The 17,920-nt window shown below is 37.5% G+C and overlaps 1 long non-coding RNA gene across 1 annotated transcript in view; it reads right to left on the reverse strand.

The window, feature by feature from the left end:
- LOC309622738 overlaps positions 1-5,959 on the reverse strand; it is a 218,835-nt gene extending 212,876 nt beyond the window's left edge. Inside the window, exon 1 of the long non-coding RNA XR_014241096.1 lies at positions 5,522-5,959. This is a non-coding gene — a long non-coding RNA (uncharacterized lncRNA). The remainder of the gene's footprint in view (positions 1-5,521) is intronic.
- Positions 5,960-17,920: the final 11,961 nt, after the last annotated feature.

The raw sequence follows: 17,920 nt of genomic DNA on the forward strand, positions 1-17,920 counted from the left end.
GTTTGTTAATATGGTGTGTCACATTGATTGATTTGCGTATATGGAAGAATCCTTGCATTCCTGGGATAAACCCCACTTGATCATGGTATCTGATCCTTCTAAAGTGCTATTGGATTGTGTTTGCTAGTATTTTGTTGAGGATTTTTGCATCTATGTTGATCAGTGATATTGGTGTGTAGTTTTCTTTTTTTGTGACATCTTTGTCTGGTTTTGGTATCAGAGTGATGGTGGCCTCCTAGAATGAGTTTGGGAGTGTTCCTCCCACTGCTGTATTTTGGAAGAGTTTGAGAATGTTAGGTGTTAGCTCTTCTCTAAATGTTTGATAGAATTCGCCTGTGAAGCCATCTGGTCCTGGGCTTTTGTTTGTTGGAAGATTTTTAATCACAGTTTCAATTTCAGTGCTTGTGATTGGTCTGTTCAAATTTTGTATTTCTTCCTGGTTCAGTCTTGGAAGGTTGTGCTCTTCTAAGGATTTGTCCATTTCTTCCAGGTTGTCCATTTTATTGGCATGGAGTTGCTTGTAGTAATCCCTCATGATTCTTTGTATTTCTGCAGTTTCAGTTGTTACTTCTCCTTTTTCATTTCTAATTCTATTGATTTGAGTCTTCTCCCTTTTTTCCTTGATGAGTCTGGCTAATGGTTTATCAATTTTGTTTATCTTCTCAAAGAACCAGCTTTTAGTTTTATTGATCTTTGCTATCGTTTCCTTCATTTCTTTTTCATTTATTTCTGATCTGATCTTTATGATTTCTTTCCTTCTGCTAACTTTGGGGTTTTGTTGTTCTTCTTTCTCTAATTGCTTTAGGTGTAAGGTTAGGTTGTTTATTTGAGATGTTTCTTGTTTCTTAAGGTAGGATTATATTGCTATAAACTTCTCTCTTAGAACTGCTTCTGCTGCATCCCATAGGTTTTGGGTCGTCGTGTTTTCATTGTCATTTGTTTCTAGGTAGTTTTTGATTTCCTCTTTGATTTCTTCAGTGATCTCTTGGTTATTAAGTAGTGTGTTGTTTAGCCTCCATGTGTTTGTATTTCTTACAGATTTTTTCCTGTAATTCATATCTAGTCTCATAGCATTGTGGTTGGAAAAGATACTTGATATGATTTCAATGTTCTTAAATTTACCAAGGCTTGATTTGTGACCCAAGATATGATCTGTCCTGGAGAATATTCCATGAGCACTTGAGAAGAACGTGTATTCTGTTGTTTTTGGATGGAATGTCCTATAAATATCAATTAAGTCCATCTTGTTTAATGTATCAGTAACAGCTTGTGTTTCCTTATTTATTTTCATTTTTGGTTTTCTGTCCATTGGTGAAAGTGGGGTGTTAAAGTCCCCTACTATGATTGTGTTACTGTCAATTTCCCCTTTTATGGCTGTTAGTTTTTGCCTTATGTATTGAGGTGCTCCTATGTTGGATGCATAAATATTTACAATTGTTATATCTTCTTCTTGGTTTGATCCCTTGATCATTATGTAGTGTCCTTCTTGGTCTCTTGTAATAGTGTTTGTTTTAAAGTCTATTTTGTCTCATATGAGAATTGCTACTCTAGCTTTCTTTTGATTTCCATTTGCTTTCAATATCTTTTTCCATCCCCTCACTTTCAGTCTGTTTGTGTTCCTAGGTCTGAAGTGCGTCTCTTGTAGACAGCGTATATATGGGTCTTGTTTTGGTATCCTTTCAGCCAATCTACGTCTTTTGGTTGGAGCATTTAGTCCATTTACATTTAAGGTAATTATCAATATGTATGTTCCTATTACCATTTTCTTAATTGTTTTGGGTTTATTATTGTAGGTCTTTTCCTTCTCTTGTGTTTCCTGCCTAGAGAAGTTCCTTTAGCATTTGTTGTAAAGCTGGTTTGGTGGTGCTGAATTCTCTTAGCTTTCGCTTGTCTGTAAAGGTTTTAATTTCTCTATCAAATCTGAATGAGATCCTTGCTGGGTAGAGTAATCTTGGTTGTAGGTTTTTCTCCTTCATCATTTTAAATATGTCCTGCCACTCCCTTCTGGCTTGCAGAGTTTCTGCTGAAAGGCCAGCTGTTAACCGTATGGGGATTCCCTTATGTGTTTTTTGTTGTTTTTCCCTTGCTGCTTTTAATATTTGTTCTTTGTGTTTAATTTTTGATAGTTTGATTTATATGTGTCTTGGTGTGTTTCTCCTTGGATTTATCCTTTATGGGACTCTCTGTGCTTCCTGGACTTGATTAACTATTTCCTTTCCCATATTAGGGAAGTTTTCAACTATAATCTCTTCAAGTATTTTCTCAGTCCCTTACTTTTTCACTTCTTCTTCTGGGACCCCTATAATTTGCATGTTGGTGCGTTTAATGTTGTCCCAGAGGTCTCTGAGACTGTCCTCAGTTCTTTTCATTCTTTTTTCTTTATTCTGCTCTGCAGTAGTTATTTCCACTATTTTATCTTCCAGGTCACTTATCCGTTCTTCTGCCTCAGTTATTCTGCTATTGATCCCTTCTAGAGAATTTTTAATGTCATTTATTGTGTTGTTCATTATTGTTTGTTTGCTCTTTAGTTCTTCTAGGTCCTTCTTAAACGTTTCTTTTATTTTCTCTATTCTATTTCCAAGATTTTGAATCATCTTTACTATCATTGTTCTCAATTCTTTTTCAGGTAGACTGCCTATTTCCTCTTCATTTGTTAGGTCTGGTAGGTTTTTATCTTGCTCCTTCATCTGCTGCGTATTTCTCTGTCTTCTCATTTTGCTTAACTTACTGTGTTTGGGGTCCCCTTTTCGCAGGCTGCAGGTTTATAGTTTCCGTTGTTTTGGTGTCTGTCCCCAGTGGCTAAGGTTGGTTCAGTGGGTTGTGTAGCCTTCCTGGTGGAGGGAACTAGTGCCTGTGTTCTGGTGGATGAAGCTGGATCTTGTCTTTCTGGTGGGGTGGTCCACATCTGGTGGTGTGTTTTGGGTTGTCTGTGGCCTTCTTATGATTTTAGGCAGCCTCTCTGCTAATGGATGGGGCTGTGTTCCTGTCTTGCTAGTTGTTTGGCATAGAGTGTCCAGCAGTGTAGCTTGCTTGTCGTTGAGTGAAGCTGGGTCTTGGCATTGAGATGGAGATCTCTGGGAGATATTTGCCGTTTGATATTACATGGAGCTGGGGGGTCTCTTGTGGACCAGTGTCCTGAAGTTAGCTCTCCCACCTCAGAGGCACAGCACTGACTCCTGGCTGGAGCACCAAGAGCCTTTCATCCACACAGCTCAGAATAAAAGGGAGAAAAAATAGAAAGAAAGAGGTTAAAATAAAATAAAATCATGTAAAATAAAATAAAATAAAGTTATTAAAATAAAAAATAAAAATTATTAAGAAAAACATTTTAAAAAGTAAAAAAAAAGGGAGAGAAACAGGATGGACAGAACCCTAGGACAAATGGTGAAAGCAAAGCTATACAGACAAAATCACACACAGAAGCATACACATACACACTCACAAAAAGAGTAAAAGGGGAAAAAATAATATATCTTTTCTTCCAAAGTCCACCTCCTCAATTTGGGATGATTCGTTGTCTATTCAGGTATTCCACAGATGCAGGGTACATCACGTTGATTGTGGAGCTTTAATCCGCTGCTCCTGAGGCTGGTGGGAGAAATTTCCCTTTCTCTTCTTTGTTCGCACAGCTCCAGGGGTTTAGCTTTGGATTTGGACCCGCCTCTGTGTGTAGGTCGCCTGAGGGCGTCTGTTCTTCGCTCAGACAGGACAGGGTTAAAGGAGCACCTGCTTCGGGGGCTCTGGCTCACTCAGGCCGGTGGGAGGGAGGGGTACGGATGCAGGGTGAGCCTGCGGCAGCAGAGGCCAGCGTGAATTTGCACCAGCCTGAGGTGCGCCGTGCATTCTCCCGGGGAAGTTGTCCCTGGATCATGGGACCCTGGCAGTGGCGGGCTGCACAGGCTCCCAGGAGGGGCGTGGCACACTATTTTTTGAAGAACTGAAAAAGTACAGCAATATATCTAGCAGAGTAAAATGTTAGGGAAGCCAGGAGAGCAGAGCATTATGAGAAACAGGGAGCATGTAGAGCTAAGAGGTTAAAGAAGACTGGAACAACAAAGCATTTATTGGATTTAAGAGCAGGAAGGTCATATTTGTTACTTTAGTATGAGTGATTACAGCGAGAAAATAGAAATCATCCAGTGGAAATTCTCACTACTTGCTACCCTAAAGCCTGCAATCCTATGCTGCCCATGTTGTGAAGGTTCCAAAATATCATTCTTTCTGTGGCTCAAACCCTAACATCGGACAAGGGAAAACTCTCTCGCTGAGTAGAACTTTAGGCTGGTACCCAGCCCTGCCTTGCAAGGACACTTCATTTCCAGGCTCACCTTGAATAAGGTATTCTCATTTGGTGCTTGAAGTCTAGAACTTGCTTCTCCCTCTGTCATGAATTGCTAGAGGATAGGTGAAACTTTATCCTACCCCCAATGTCTTTTTACTTGGAGATGTTTTTCCAGAGAGGGCATGATAAGTCATCTGTAGTGTCCCCTGATTTATTCTCATTAGGCACTAGGCAGAACCTTGTTCAGTGCCTACCGTATAGATTTTATTTTATCAGTGTTTATATTGAATAAATGAGTGAAAGAATAAATGAATACAGGAGTGCATGAGTTACCATATAAAGTAGGATTTTGGTTAAAGCCCTTTGTTTTCAATTTCCATTCTGATTTGTTAAATAGAAGTAACATTGGTTTCATGTGCAACATTAATATTTCTACTTCTGTATACACTGCAGCATGATCACCACCAAAAATTTAATTTCCATCTGTTGCTATACAGTTGCCTGCTTTTACCTATTTCTTCCTTCCCCCAGTCCCTTCCCCTCTGGTAACTACTACTCTGTTCTCTGTATCTACGTGTTTGTTTTGGTTTGTAAATTTATTTATTTATTTTTGTTTGTTTGTTTTTATCTCATATAGGAATAAAAATACGGTATTTGTCTTCCCCGTATGACTTATATCACTTAGCATAATACTCTCAAGACCCATTCATCTTGTTGCAGATGGCAAGATTTCATCTTTTTTTGTGGCTGAGTAGTAGTATATTTTATAGATGTATATACCACAATTTTTAAAATCCATTCATCCATTAATGGACACTTAGATTGTTTCCATATCTTAGATATTGTAAATAATGGTGTGGTGACCATAGAGGTGCAGAATCTTTTCAACTTAGTGTTTCATATTCTTTGAATAAATATCCAGATGTGAAATAGCTAGATCATATGGTAGTTGTATTCTTAATTTTTTGAGGAATGTCCATGCTGTTTTCCATAATGGCTGTACCCAATTTACATTCCCACCAACAGTGTAAGAGGGTTCCCTTTTTCCACATCCTTACTAACACTTGTTTTTTCTTTCCTTTTTTTTGATAATAGTCATTCTCATAAGCTTGAAGGAGGTATCTTATTGTGGTTTTGATTTGCATTTCCCTAATAGTTGGTAATGTTAGCCATATTTACATGTGCCTGTTGCCCATCTGTTTATCTTCTTTGGAAAAATGTCTGTTCACATCCTATTACCATTTTTTTAATTGGGTTTTTGTTGTTGTTGTTGTGGAGTTGTATGAGTTGTTCATATATTTTGGATATTAACCCCTTATTAGGTATATGATTTGCAAATATCTTATTGCATTCAGTAGGTTGTCTTTTCATTTTGTTTCCTTTCCTGTGCAGAAGCTTTTTAGTTTGATATAGTCCCACTTGTTTATTTTTGCTTTTGTTTCCCTTGCCTGAGGAGACCTGTCCAGATAGATATTGCTAAGACTTGTGTCAAAGACTGTACTATGTTTTCTTCTAGAAATGTCATGATTTCAGATCTTACATTCAAGTCTTTAATCCATTTTGAGCAGTTTTTGTGTATGGTGTGAGATATTGGTCTAGTTTCATTTTTTTGTGGCATGTGGCTGTTTGGTTTTCCCAGCACCATTTATTGAAGAGACTATCCTTTCTCCAAGTATGTTCTTTTGCCCCTTTGTCGTAATTTAATTGCCCATATACATGTGGGTTTATTTATGTACTCTCAGTTTTGTTCCTCTGATCTGTATATGTTTTTCTGCCATTACCATGCTGTTTTGATTACATAGCTTTGTAACATAGCTTGAAATCAGGGAGTGTGATACCTCCAGCTTTGTTCTGCTTTCTCAGGATTGCTTTAGGTATCCTGGGTCTTTCATGGTTCCATATAAATTTTAGGATTTTTTGTTCTATTTCTGTGAAAAACATTGTTGCAATTTTGATAGGGATGCATTGAATCTGTAGATTGCTGTAAGCAATATGGACATTTTAACACTGTTAATTCTTCCAATCCATAAGCACAAAATATCTTTCCATTTCTTTGTGTCTTGTTCAATTTCTTTCAAAAATGTCTTATAGTTTTCTTTATATAGGTCTTTGACCTCCCTGGTTAAATTTATTTCTAGGTATTTTATTCTTTTTGTTGTGATTGTAAATGGGGTTGTTTTCTTAATTTCTCTTTTGGCTAGCTCATTGTTAGCATATAAAAATGCAACAAATTTTTAATGTTGAATTGTACCCTACAACTTTACTGTATTCATTGATTATTTCTAATAGTTTTTTGGTAGAGTGTTTAGGATTTTTCTATATCTAAAATAATGTCATCCACAAGTAGTGACAGTTTTACTTCTTCCTTTCCAATTTGGATGCCTTTTATTTCTTTTTCTTGACTAATTGCTCTGGTGAAGACTTTCAGTACTGCATTGAATAAGAGTGGTGAAGGTGGTCATCCTTGTCTTGTTCCTAATCTTAAAGAGATAGCTTTTAGTTTTTCACCATTGAGTATGTTGTTAACTGTGGTTTTGTCCTATATGGCCTTTATTATGATGGGGTATGTTCTTTCTATATCCATTTTATTGAGAGTTTTTTAAATCATAAATGATTGTTGAATCTTGTCCTATGCTTTTTCTGCATCTATTGAGATGATCATATGATTTTTATCCTTCATTTTGTTAATGTGGTATATCATATTGATTGATTCGCAGATGCTGAACCATCCTCACATCCCTGGAATAAATCCCACTTCATCATGGTATATGGTCCTTTTAATGTATTGTTGTATTTGGTTTGCTGCTACTTTGTTGAGGATTTTTCCATCTATATTTATCAGATATATTGGCCTGTAATTTTTTTGTGTTGGTTTTGGCCTCATAAAATGAGGTAGGAAGCATTCCCTTCTTTTCAGGTTTGTGAAGAGTTTGAGAGCGATAGGTATTAAATCTTTGATGTTTGGGAGAACTCACCAGTGAAGCTGTCTCATCCTGGACTTTTGTTTTTTCAGAGGTTTTTGATTACTGTTCAGTCTCCTTACTAGTAATTGGTGTTTTCAGCTTTTCTATCTCTTCCTAATTCAGTCTTGGTAAATTGTATGATTCTAAGGATTTATCCACTTCTTCTAGGCTGTCCAATTTTTTGACAGTATTCTTTTCTAACCTTTTTTGTTTCTTTGGTGTCCATTGTTATTTCTCCTCTTTTGTTTCTGATTTTATTTATCAGAGCCTTCTCTCTTTTTTTCTTAGTGAGTCTAGCTAATGGTGTGTCAATTTTGTTTATCTTTTCAAAGAACCAGCTCCTATTTTCATTGATCTTTTCTATTGTCTTTTTAATATGTATTTCATTTATTTCCACTCTGATCTGTATTGTTTCCTTCCTTCTACTGACTTTGGGCTTCATTTGTCCTTCTTTTTCCAGTTCGTTTAGGTGTAAGGTTAAATTGTTTATTTGAGCTTTTCTTGTGTTTTGAGGTAGGCCTGTATTACCATGAACTTCCTTCTTAGTATTGATTTTGCTGCATCTCATTGATTTTGATATATTGTATTTTGAATTTCATTTGTCTTCAGGTATTTTTTAAAATCTTTGATTTCCTTTTTCAATTCAGTAATTATCAATAGCATGTTGTTTAGTCTCCATCAATTTGTGATTTTTCTGGCTTCTTGTAGTTGATTTCTAGTTTCATACCATTGTGATTGGAAAAGATGCTTGATATGATTTCAGTCTTCTCACATTTATTACTTCTTTTGTATCACAGTATATGATCCATCTTTGAGAATGTTCCATTGTGCACTTGAGAAGAATGGTTATCCTGCTGCATTTGGGTGGAATGTTCTATATAAATCTATTAAGTCCATCTGGTCTGATATTTCATTTAAAGGCACCGTTTTCTTCTTTACTCTCTGTTTGGATGATCTGTCCATTGATAAAAGTGAGGTGTTATAGTCCCCTAATATTACTGTCTTGCTGTCAGTTTCTCCCTTTAGGTCTGTTAATAATTGTTTTATATATTTTGGTGCCCGTGTGTTAGGTGCATATATAAATAATAACAGTTACATATTCTTGATGAATTGTCCCCTTTATCATTAGATGCTGTCCATCTTTGTCTTCTGTTACTTTTTTAGCTGAAGTCTTTTACCTGGTATAAGTATGGCTATACCCACTTCCTTTTGGCTGTCATTAGCTTGGAGTATCAAATTCTATCCCTTTACTTTGAGCCTATGTTTGTCTTTAGAGCTGAGGTAAGTGTCCTGGATACAGCATATAGTTGTGTTGTTTTTTAATGTATCTAGCCACTCTATGTCTTTTGATTGGTGAGTTCAATGCATTTACATTTATGGTGCTTATTGATAAATGAGGACTCAGTACTGCCATTTTATGTTTTGTTTTCTGGTGCTCTGTCTCCGATGTTTCTTTTTTCTTGTGATTTTGTCTGCCATTTTGGTTTGGTGGTTTTCTGTCATCTTTCTCTCATTTTCCTCTTTTTTATGTTTAGTGTCTCTGCTCTTGATTTATGTTTTGTGGTTACTGCGAGGTTTGTATAAATGTCTCATAGATAAAACAGTCCTTTTTCTGCTGAAAGCATCTTATCTTCAATTACCTGTATGGATTCTATCATTTTCCTTTCCCCCTTTTATGTTTTTGTTGTCTCAAATTATTGATTTTTATGTTCAATTTGTTACCAAATTGAAGTAGCCATAGTTAGTTTTACTGCTTTTTAACCTTTAACCTTTGTGCTTTAATTAAGTGTTCAACACCTATTATGATATAGAGTTGCATTTTTCTGATTCTGTTTATCACCTTGCTCGAAATTTTATGTACTCTTGCCTTTTTGTTTCAGATAGAAGAGCTCCTTTAAAAACTTCTTGTAAGGCAGGTCTAGTGTTGATTAACTCCCTCAGCTTTTGTTTGTCTAGGAAAGCCTTTATTTCTTCTTCACATCTGAATGATAGCTGTGCTGGATAGAATATTCTTGGCTGACAGTTTTCATCTTTCAATATTTTGAGAATGTCATTCTACTCCTCCTTGGCTTGTAGAGTTCCTGCTGAGAAATCTGCTGGTAGCCTAATGGGGGTTCCTTTGTAAGTTACCATACTTTCTCCCTGGCTGCCCTTAAAATTCTTTCTTTGTCATTTACTTTGACAGTTTTACTATAATGTGCTTGGAGAAGGTCTTTTTGTATTGAGGTTATTAGTTGTTTCCTTAGCTTCATGAGCTTGTAAATCCAGTTCTTTCCCCAGGTTTGGGAAGTGCTCCGCTATTATTTCTTTAAATAAACTTTCTACTGTCTTCTCCCTCTCTTCTCCTTCTGGGATACCCCTTATTCTTATGTTATCCTTCTTAAAAGGGTTGGAGTGTTCTTTGAATATTTCCTCACTATTTTTAGATATTATCTCCTCTTCTACCTGTATCATTTCTAGATTTGAATCTTTGAGCTTGCACATTTTCTCTTCCACATGGTCTTCTCTATTTCCAGTGCTTTCTAATGTTCTTCATCTCATTTACTGAGTTCTTTAGCTCCAGAATTTCCATTTGATTCTTTTTTAGAGTTAAAAAATCTCTTTGGTTGAATATTACTTTTGTTCATTAATTTTATTCCTGAGCTCATTAAACTGCCTTTCTGAGTTTTCTTTCAGCTTGCTGAGTTTCTTCATGACAGCTATTTTGAGTTCTTCATTAGTTAGACCACAATATTCTGTGACTTAAATTTAGTTTCTGGGGGAATTTTCATTTTCTTTTGTGATACAGTATTACGGTGATTTTTTTTTATTTAATTTTATTTTTTTTTATATGCTTGATGGGTTATTTCTCTGCCAGCCCATTTGAAGTTGCAAACTCTTTTCTTTTTTAGGTAGGTCTTCTCCCCCCGCCCCCCCAACTGGATTCTAAGGATTCAACTAGTTAGAAATTAGGTGCCTTTATTTTCCCCCAGTAGGTGTGTTGTAGCACAAGTTTTTCGTTTCTCTTACCTGTAATTATATTTGAGAATTGGCACTTTCTATACTCCACTATCTCCATAAGAGGTGTCACCCAGTGCCCTGGTTGTTGCTGCTGTGCCTGCCTGTGGTGTCATTGGTTTTTTGCCGCTGTTGGTGTCATTGGTATTGTTCCTTGGGACACTGGGATGGTGGGTGTTTCTGCCACATCTAGGGTCTCCTGAGTCACATGCTCCACTGCTGCTAGGGGAGGGGAGAGTAGGACAGGAGCTAGGGTTGTGGGGGCCTCTGCCGTGTTTGGGGTTTTCATGTTCCAGGGTGCCACAATTGTGGATGGGGTGGGGGGTTGGAGTTGTGAGTGCCTCCGTGAATGAAGGGATGAGGTTGCAGTTTCCTCTGTTGCTTCTGCCTGGTTCCTGTGTCTGTGGGCTCCACTGTGGCCAAGGCATGGGCGTTGTATCCATTGCCTCCCCTGATGCTACTGGCTTCTCTGGGGTTGCAGGCTTGGCTACTGTGGCTGAAGGTCAGGGATCATAGTCACCTTCCACCTTTCACCTGATTCTGCCTCTTCTGTGTGTCCCACTTTTCACACCTTTAGATGTACAGACATCTGGAATTCTCTGGCATCCTGGTATGTTGGGCAGAGGCACCTTTGCTGAGTTGTGAGGGTTTTACTGGTTGTAGACTGAGGGGGAGAGACCAAGAGAGTGTCTCAAGCTGCCATGATGCTGAAGTCACTCCTTCATTCTGTTTCTTTCTATAAGTACTCAAACCTATATGAAGGGGTTATGTGGCTGGTAATTGCTGACAAGTAGTTGTGAATGCAAAGCTGGGGGAGTTAGAGCTCTGGATTGTTGCTATAAATATAAGAAAGACTTTGAATACAAGAAAGAGGAAAGTTATCTCTTCCAAATTGATTTAGAAAGTGGCCAGTAAGTTTTAAAAAAGGCAATAAAAACTCTGATTATCAATTCTAAAGTCAGTTTTGGAACCCGGAAACAAAACTGTGTTTTGAACATCCCTCTGTTAGTGCCACATTCTACAAAGTTTTACATTACTCATTTGCATGTTTGCTTCTCACCCAAGGCTCTGAGCTCCTCCAGGGCAGAAATAGCATCTGCCTCTTTGTATCTTCTGTTGCACATAACACATAATAGGCGCTTGGTAACTTTCTTTTTGAAGAATGAAACAAGTTAGGAGATGATAAATTGGGGACAATGTTTAAGAGACAGAAGTAAAATGGAAAGTTTGGTTGAGAATTGATTGAATACTGATTAAAGGAAAGGCAGAATACTTGAAATTACAGCTTCAGATTTTAGCTGAACTCTTCAGCGCTCCTCAGTATAAAATAAGGGTTTATAAGATGTAACTTGTTTGATAAGGCATATTTGAGGGCTCTGAACAAAAGTGGTAAGTAATTCAGGCCTCTGTTGAGGATATATAATACGTGATTCCCCAGAAGAACCAGTTTTCTTATGCAAGGGGTTTCTTAAAGCAGGGGGTGGTTGCCAAGGACTATGGGAAACTCTTAACAAAGCATAGAATCACTTTTTCCAGGGATAATGCAGTGAAAGCTAAAAGAGAAGAGCTGAAAGGCATCGTAGTGGAGCTCCAGAGTCAAGAGTTCTACTTCTCTCTTTTCCTCCATACGAATGGTGTCTCCTCTGCAATCTGACTTGAGTCCACCAAGAATAATCCCATATGCCCTTCATTTCTATATGCTTCAGCGTCTTCAAGAAGCCTAAGATTTCCCAGGTCGTCTGTCAAGACCTGGAGTTGCATTCTTATTTGGCTCTGCACATCCACTAATCTGACTTCATCTTCATCCTCTTTGGCCTCTTTCCACTCTTTCTAAAGGTGTAGTGTCTTTATCATTGGCAGTTAGAGTTCATTGTCTCTCTCTCTTCTCCCCCAAAGTTTCCAGTCTTGAAATCCAAAGGGTCAGACTGCACTTCCCTGCTACCCCTCCTTTGTTGTAGTCTTCATGGACACATAACTTCTCACTTTGTGAAGATTTTAACTCCTAGCTCCCTGTCCTTTTCTCTCATACTTTCCCATCATCATTGTGACTGATTTTAATTTTCCTGTTAATAATTCTTCTACCACCCTGATTTCCAAATTCCTTGACTTCTTCTCTTCCAGGGAACCTGTCCTCTACCTTCTACAGTCGTATCCTTCCTTAGCTGAACCCTAGACTGTCAGATACTCTAAAATTACAACTCTTCCATAATTTTAATTACAAGCATCTTACTCTCCAGCCATCATCTTTCTTGCTCACTCCCTCTAAAACACGTGGCAACCATTCTTTCACTCTGTTGGCTTTACACTAACATCACATTTTCATTGCTATTCTCTCCTTCATACCTTACTTAGCTTGAGTTCTCTGGCCTAACTGTGAAATACCTCTGCTCAAACCTTGTACTGCAATTCAGGGTTTGACCATTGCTTGACCCTATGTCTGATCCAGTCTTGTACCTGCTCATTAGGACTGGGTCACTCCTAACCCTGAGCTAGTTTGACACTAAGTTACTTTATGCCATCTTGTTGAGAATCAGACCCTGTTTTACTCTTGCACAAATGACCAGTCATGCTGAGATAATGACCAATCCTGAGAAAGGCTTTCATTGCTTTCTTCTGTAATCAAAAAGTGCTTTTCAGAATCCTATCTTCCTGGGGTAGAAATTCCTCCTTCTTGTCCTATATCTAGCCAAAGACTTCACACTCAGAGAAACTTACTGTCCACTCCAGAGTGACTTTCCCTTGCATGGCAGACTAATACATTCAGCTTTGATATTTCTGGTCTTTGGTTATTCTTGAACAGGTCTGCCATTTTAATCACTTCCCTAATACACTCTCAACTATGTTGTCCTTTCTTCCTCTACCCCTTCATTGTATTTACATAGAAACACGCATGGTTGAATCCAACTCTCTACGTACTATGCTTCTGGACCTAGATGGTTGAACATGACTGGAGAACAAAGCTATGTTGAATAGTCTTACTTGAAATCCATGGCCACTTTATTCAAGTGGACTTATCTACTGTTCAGCCATCCTACCTCATTTTCCTAGTCCATTCATTCTTTTACTCTCCTAGACGAATATTTCCTTTTCATCTCATTTTCATTAAACTTTCAACACATACTGTCTCATCTTCATTCTCATTTGATAACCTTGCTTCCTAGTTCACTGAGAAAGTAAAAGCACTTAAAAGAAAATTTCTACATGGTCCCATTCTGGCATCTGCCAGTCAACTTGGAACTATATCCATGTAGTCTGCCTTTCCTTTATTTTTAGGAATGAAACCTCAGTGTTTCTCTCTAAGGCCGAACTCAACACTTGTGCTTCAGCAGTTTCCCCCCCTCACTTCCTTTTTACTGATTTATTCTAATAGCATGCAAATATGCTATAATTTCTCACATCTGAAAAAACATTTCCTGGCTTCACATTTCCCTCTAGCTTCTGCCCTATTTTCTGACCCCCTTTCCTATAAAACTCCTTGAAAGAGGTGTCTATTTGCTTGCTCCCAAATTCCTTGAACATACTCAAAACAGTTTTTATCCCCATCACTCCACTGAAAACACTTGTCAGAAAAATCCAACGACCTCCACATGGCTAAAAACCAATGGCCACATCTTAGTCTTCATCTTTCTTGACCTCAGATATAACACTTGGATTCTGGGTTACTGTTTTCCTCTTAGAAATTAGACACTTCTCTATCTCCTTTGCTAATGTTTCCTCATCTCATCTTAGTCCTTGGATCTCTTCCCTTCTCTATTTACTCTCACTCCAGAGTGATCTTATCCAGACTCTTGCTTTTAAAACTATTTAAAAACTGGTGATTTCTAAATCTGTATCTGCAGCCTGGACAGATATGAACTCAGCTATCTGGCTGCTATCCCAAGAGTTCCATTTGGATGACGAATTGGCATCTCATACTTTATATGTCTGCAATTTAACTGCCAATTCCTCTCTCCTTCCCAACCTGTTTCTTCTTGTCTTCTCCATCTCAGTAAAGAATAACTTCATCCTTCCAACTGCTTATACCAAAATCTTGGATTTGCCCATGACCCTTGCCTTTTTCTCCAGTCCTACTTCCAATGAGAAAATCTAGTTGGCTCTACCTTTAATTTATATACAGAATTCTGATATTTTCTAATTATATCTACTGCTATCTTCCTGATTTAACAACCATAATTTCTCACTTGAATGATTGCAGTAGTCTCCTAACTGTTCTCTTTCCTATGCTGACATCCATTTGCAATCCAGTAGTCAAAATGATTCTTTTGAAACATGTCAGATCACAGCATCTTCCAGTGGTTTCCAACAACATGGACATACCACTCAGAGCAAAAGAAAATTTTATTACAATGGCTTACAACACGTTTTGATATCTGGTCCTTTGTGATCTCCCAGATACCATGTCCTACAATTTTCCCCTATGCTTCCTAAACTTTAGCCATACTGACCTCCTTCCCCTTCCTCAAACCTGCCAAGCACACCTCCACATCATGGCCCAACCTCACATACTCTTCCTTCTGCCTGACACTTCTGTTCTCCAGTAATCACATGGCTTTCTCTCTCCCAATTGTGGTCAAATATTGCTTATTTGATAAGCCTTCTTTTTTTATCTTATTGCTTATTGGATAAAAGCCTTCTTTTATCATAAATAAAAATTCCCCCTCCCCCTATTCCTTTTCTTCCTTATCTTGCCTTATTTTTCTCTTCGTTTATCATTTATATTTTATAATTACTCTTGTTTATTTGTTTACCATCTGCCTCCTAAGCAGTAAACTTGGAGTTGTGAACCCCAGGCCATCATGAGGGGCCCTGTTGTGTTCTAGTGGCCAGCACAAAGCAAGTGCTTATTATGTATTTGTTAAATTAATTGATATGAGATCATTCTCTCTCTTGGTTTCCTGACTTTGGCTTTTGCAAAATGCTGTTGTTTTATTAAAACGCTGCACACAGTGCTCACCAAGAAACCCCAGATTATCTTTTCCCTTCACATTCAGCTACTTCTAGTTTGTCGTTGTGTTTAGTGATTTACCCTGCATGTCATTTCCCAAATGCTTTTCCACTTGACTTTTTTTTTTTTTTTTGTAAAGCAAGAAAACAAGCACATAAGCAAATAGAAAATACTCATAATGAATTTTATTAGAGTGAGGTAAAAATTGAGAAATATTTGTGGAGTAACAATGGCTTTTGGTGATGTTTAAAATGGGCGGAGGTTTGGCCAAGTTGGGGAGATCTGGAGGGGATGCTACACTCATACTGCAATAGAGTAGAAGCCTTGAGGAGGAGACCACATTTGCAGGAATAAGTTGGAATCCATCCAGAGTGGGTTGTCAGAAATCTTTGCAGGCATTCCAATTGATCTAAAATGTTGCAATTAGCACTAAAACCCATTATTTATCTATTTCAGCCTTCTCATCGGAATGCCATCTACTCGTTAAAAGGCACACTTTGTATAAAGCTCATGATCATTCTGCCCCTGGCCTGAGGATTTGGTCCTATTACCCCTTTGCTGGGAAGGGGTCCTTTCCTCTTGTGGCAGTTGGGGAGATGGCAGCCTCAGGCCAGATCACAGATGGTGATTGAAAACGATGCGATTCAACCTTCTTAGGTGACCTTGACTAGGCTGCTCACAGGTCTCTCCGTGCTCCATAAATTACAGGTAATTACGCAGAAATAGGAGATCAGCTCATTCCCTTGAGTTATATGTGAAGTGCAACTGATTTCACTTAAGGCTGAGCAGCAGTAAAGTATATTAATATCAGCTTAATTTGTGGTAATTGAGGTAGCAATAAAGAATTATCCCTGGAATATTTTATTCCCATGATCATCTGAGTGTTTAAACTATGGAAGTGGTTTTTTTTGGTCATAGTATAAAATGTCCCATTCTCTCCCATCAGGAACTTAGTGTAATTAGTGTCTGGCAGACAACACTGTGTTCAGTCATTTCCCCTGTCCCTTGGATGCATTTTTATTAACCAAACCGTCAAGTAACCTTATTTATTATTCTAGATAGAAGCATTTTGATCTCATTAACATGGATAATTTTCTCCAAACTTATGTAGTCATGCTGCAGCCAAAGCTCCCTTTATGACAATTAAAATATACTGTTTTTTTCTTCTGGTGCCCTACTATACAATTAAGGTACCATTCAAATCAGTAAATTTATTAGTGTATTAACACACTAATTGGATTACAAACATATCCTCTTATTTATGAAATGTTTATGATTTAATTGACTTGTTTAAACTAATTTTCATCTCCCTTTGCAATTATAACTTGTTGTTAATTGAACTTATTTACACATGGAATACTGATACTGCATTCCCTTGTACCAAGGAAATACATCTAAAGGTCTCATCAGAGGGTTAGGTTTTGGCTGTATTCATTGGGCACCTGAAACTGCTACTAGAGATAATAATCATCATGTAATATTCATTTGCTGAAATATGTAAGAATTAATTGCAGTAACTTGTAGGACAAATAAGTATGGTTCCATTAGTCTATAATTATTCATTTATTCATGCACACTATATGTGGAAGAGCTATTGCTTGAAAACGGTCATTTCCTCCCTCCCTATTTAGGTAGGGGTCTATAACTGCAGTGGCCAGGACCAATGTCACAGAGATAATGGACACAGTGACATGTTTTAGAATGCTGTTATTTTGTGCTGCTGTTTCCAAGTCTGGAATGCTCTCTGAATTAAAGATTTTTAAAGGAGACAAAGAGACATGCACATTTATGGGAAGTAATTTCAAATGCATTATAATGCGCAATGGTAGTGATTTACATCCTTGGGGTAAAAATCATGACTTGAGTTTAAAACCATATTGTCTTGGAAAAAGGTAGCTAAGACATAAAACAGAATTGTCTGTGGTGATTTTGAGGACCTTTGGTACTATGGTTTTCCAACTTGCAACTTTGAATTTCCTCTTTGTCATTACTCTTGTTGTAAGATATAAGCCACATGCAGAAAAGTACATAAAACAAAGATGAATACCTGTGTGACCACTTCCCAGGTTAAGGAATTGATTGTCACCAGCATGCCAGAACCCCTCTTCCCGTCCCTTCCAATGTTTCTCAAAGGTCACCATCATCCTCACTTGTAGGGGAATTACTGCTCTGCTTTTCCTTTTAAGTTTATACCTAAGTGTCTATTCCTGAATATAAATTTTCCAACTTTATATGGACAGTCACACACCACATATTCTTTTGTGTCTGGATTCTTTGGCTCAATAATATGTTTGTGAGTATATGTTCAATATCCAAGTTGTTATGTGTAGCTGTAGTTAGCTTATTTTTATTGCTGTATACTATTGCATTATATGAACATAACACAAATGATATATCCGTTCCATTGTCGATCAACATTCTGGTTGTTTCCAGGTGAGAGCTATGACATAGATATAATGCTGAATTTGGGTATGTACTTTGGAGTGAAATTGGTAGGTCAGAGTCGTGCAATTTACTTCCTAAAAGTAGCTTATGAGAATTTCCATTGTTCCACATTCTTGTTAACCCTTATATTGTCAATCTTTTTAGCTGGTGCAATAGTATTTAGTTCTGATTTTAATTTACATTTTCCTGATGACTAATGAGGTGCAACACCTTTTCATATTTATATTAGCTGTTTAGATGTAAGTTTCCAATTATTCAGTATTTTTATTTATTGAAGTCTCTTTTGGG

This window comes from Balaenoptera borealis (genome assembly GCF_965194805.1).
Source record: "Balaenoptera borealis genome assembly, chromosome: 2".
In the NCBI taxonomy this organism is placed as follows: domain Eukaryota; kingdom Metazoa; phylum Chordata; class Mammalia; order Artiodactyla; family Balaenopteridae; genus Balaenoptera; species Balaenoptera borealis.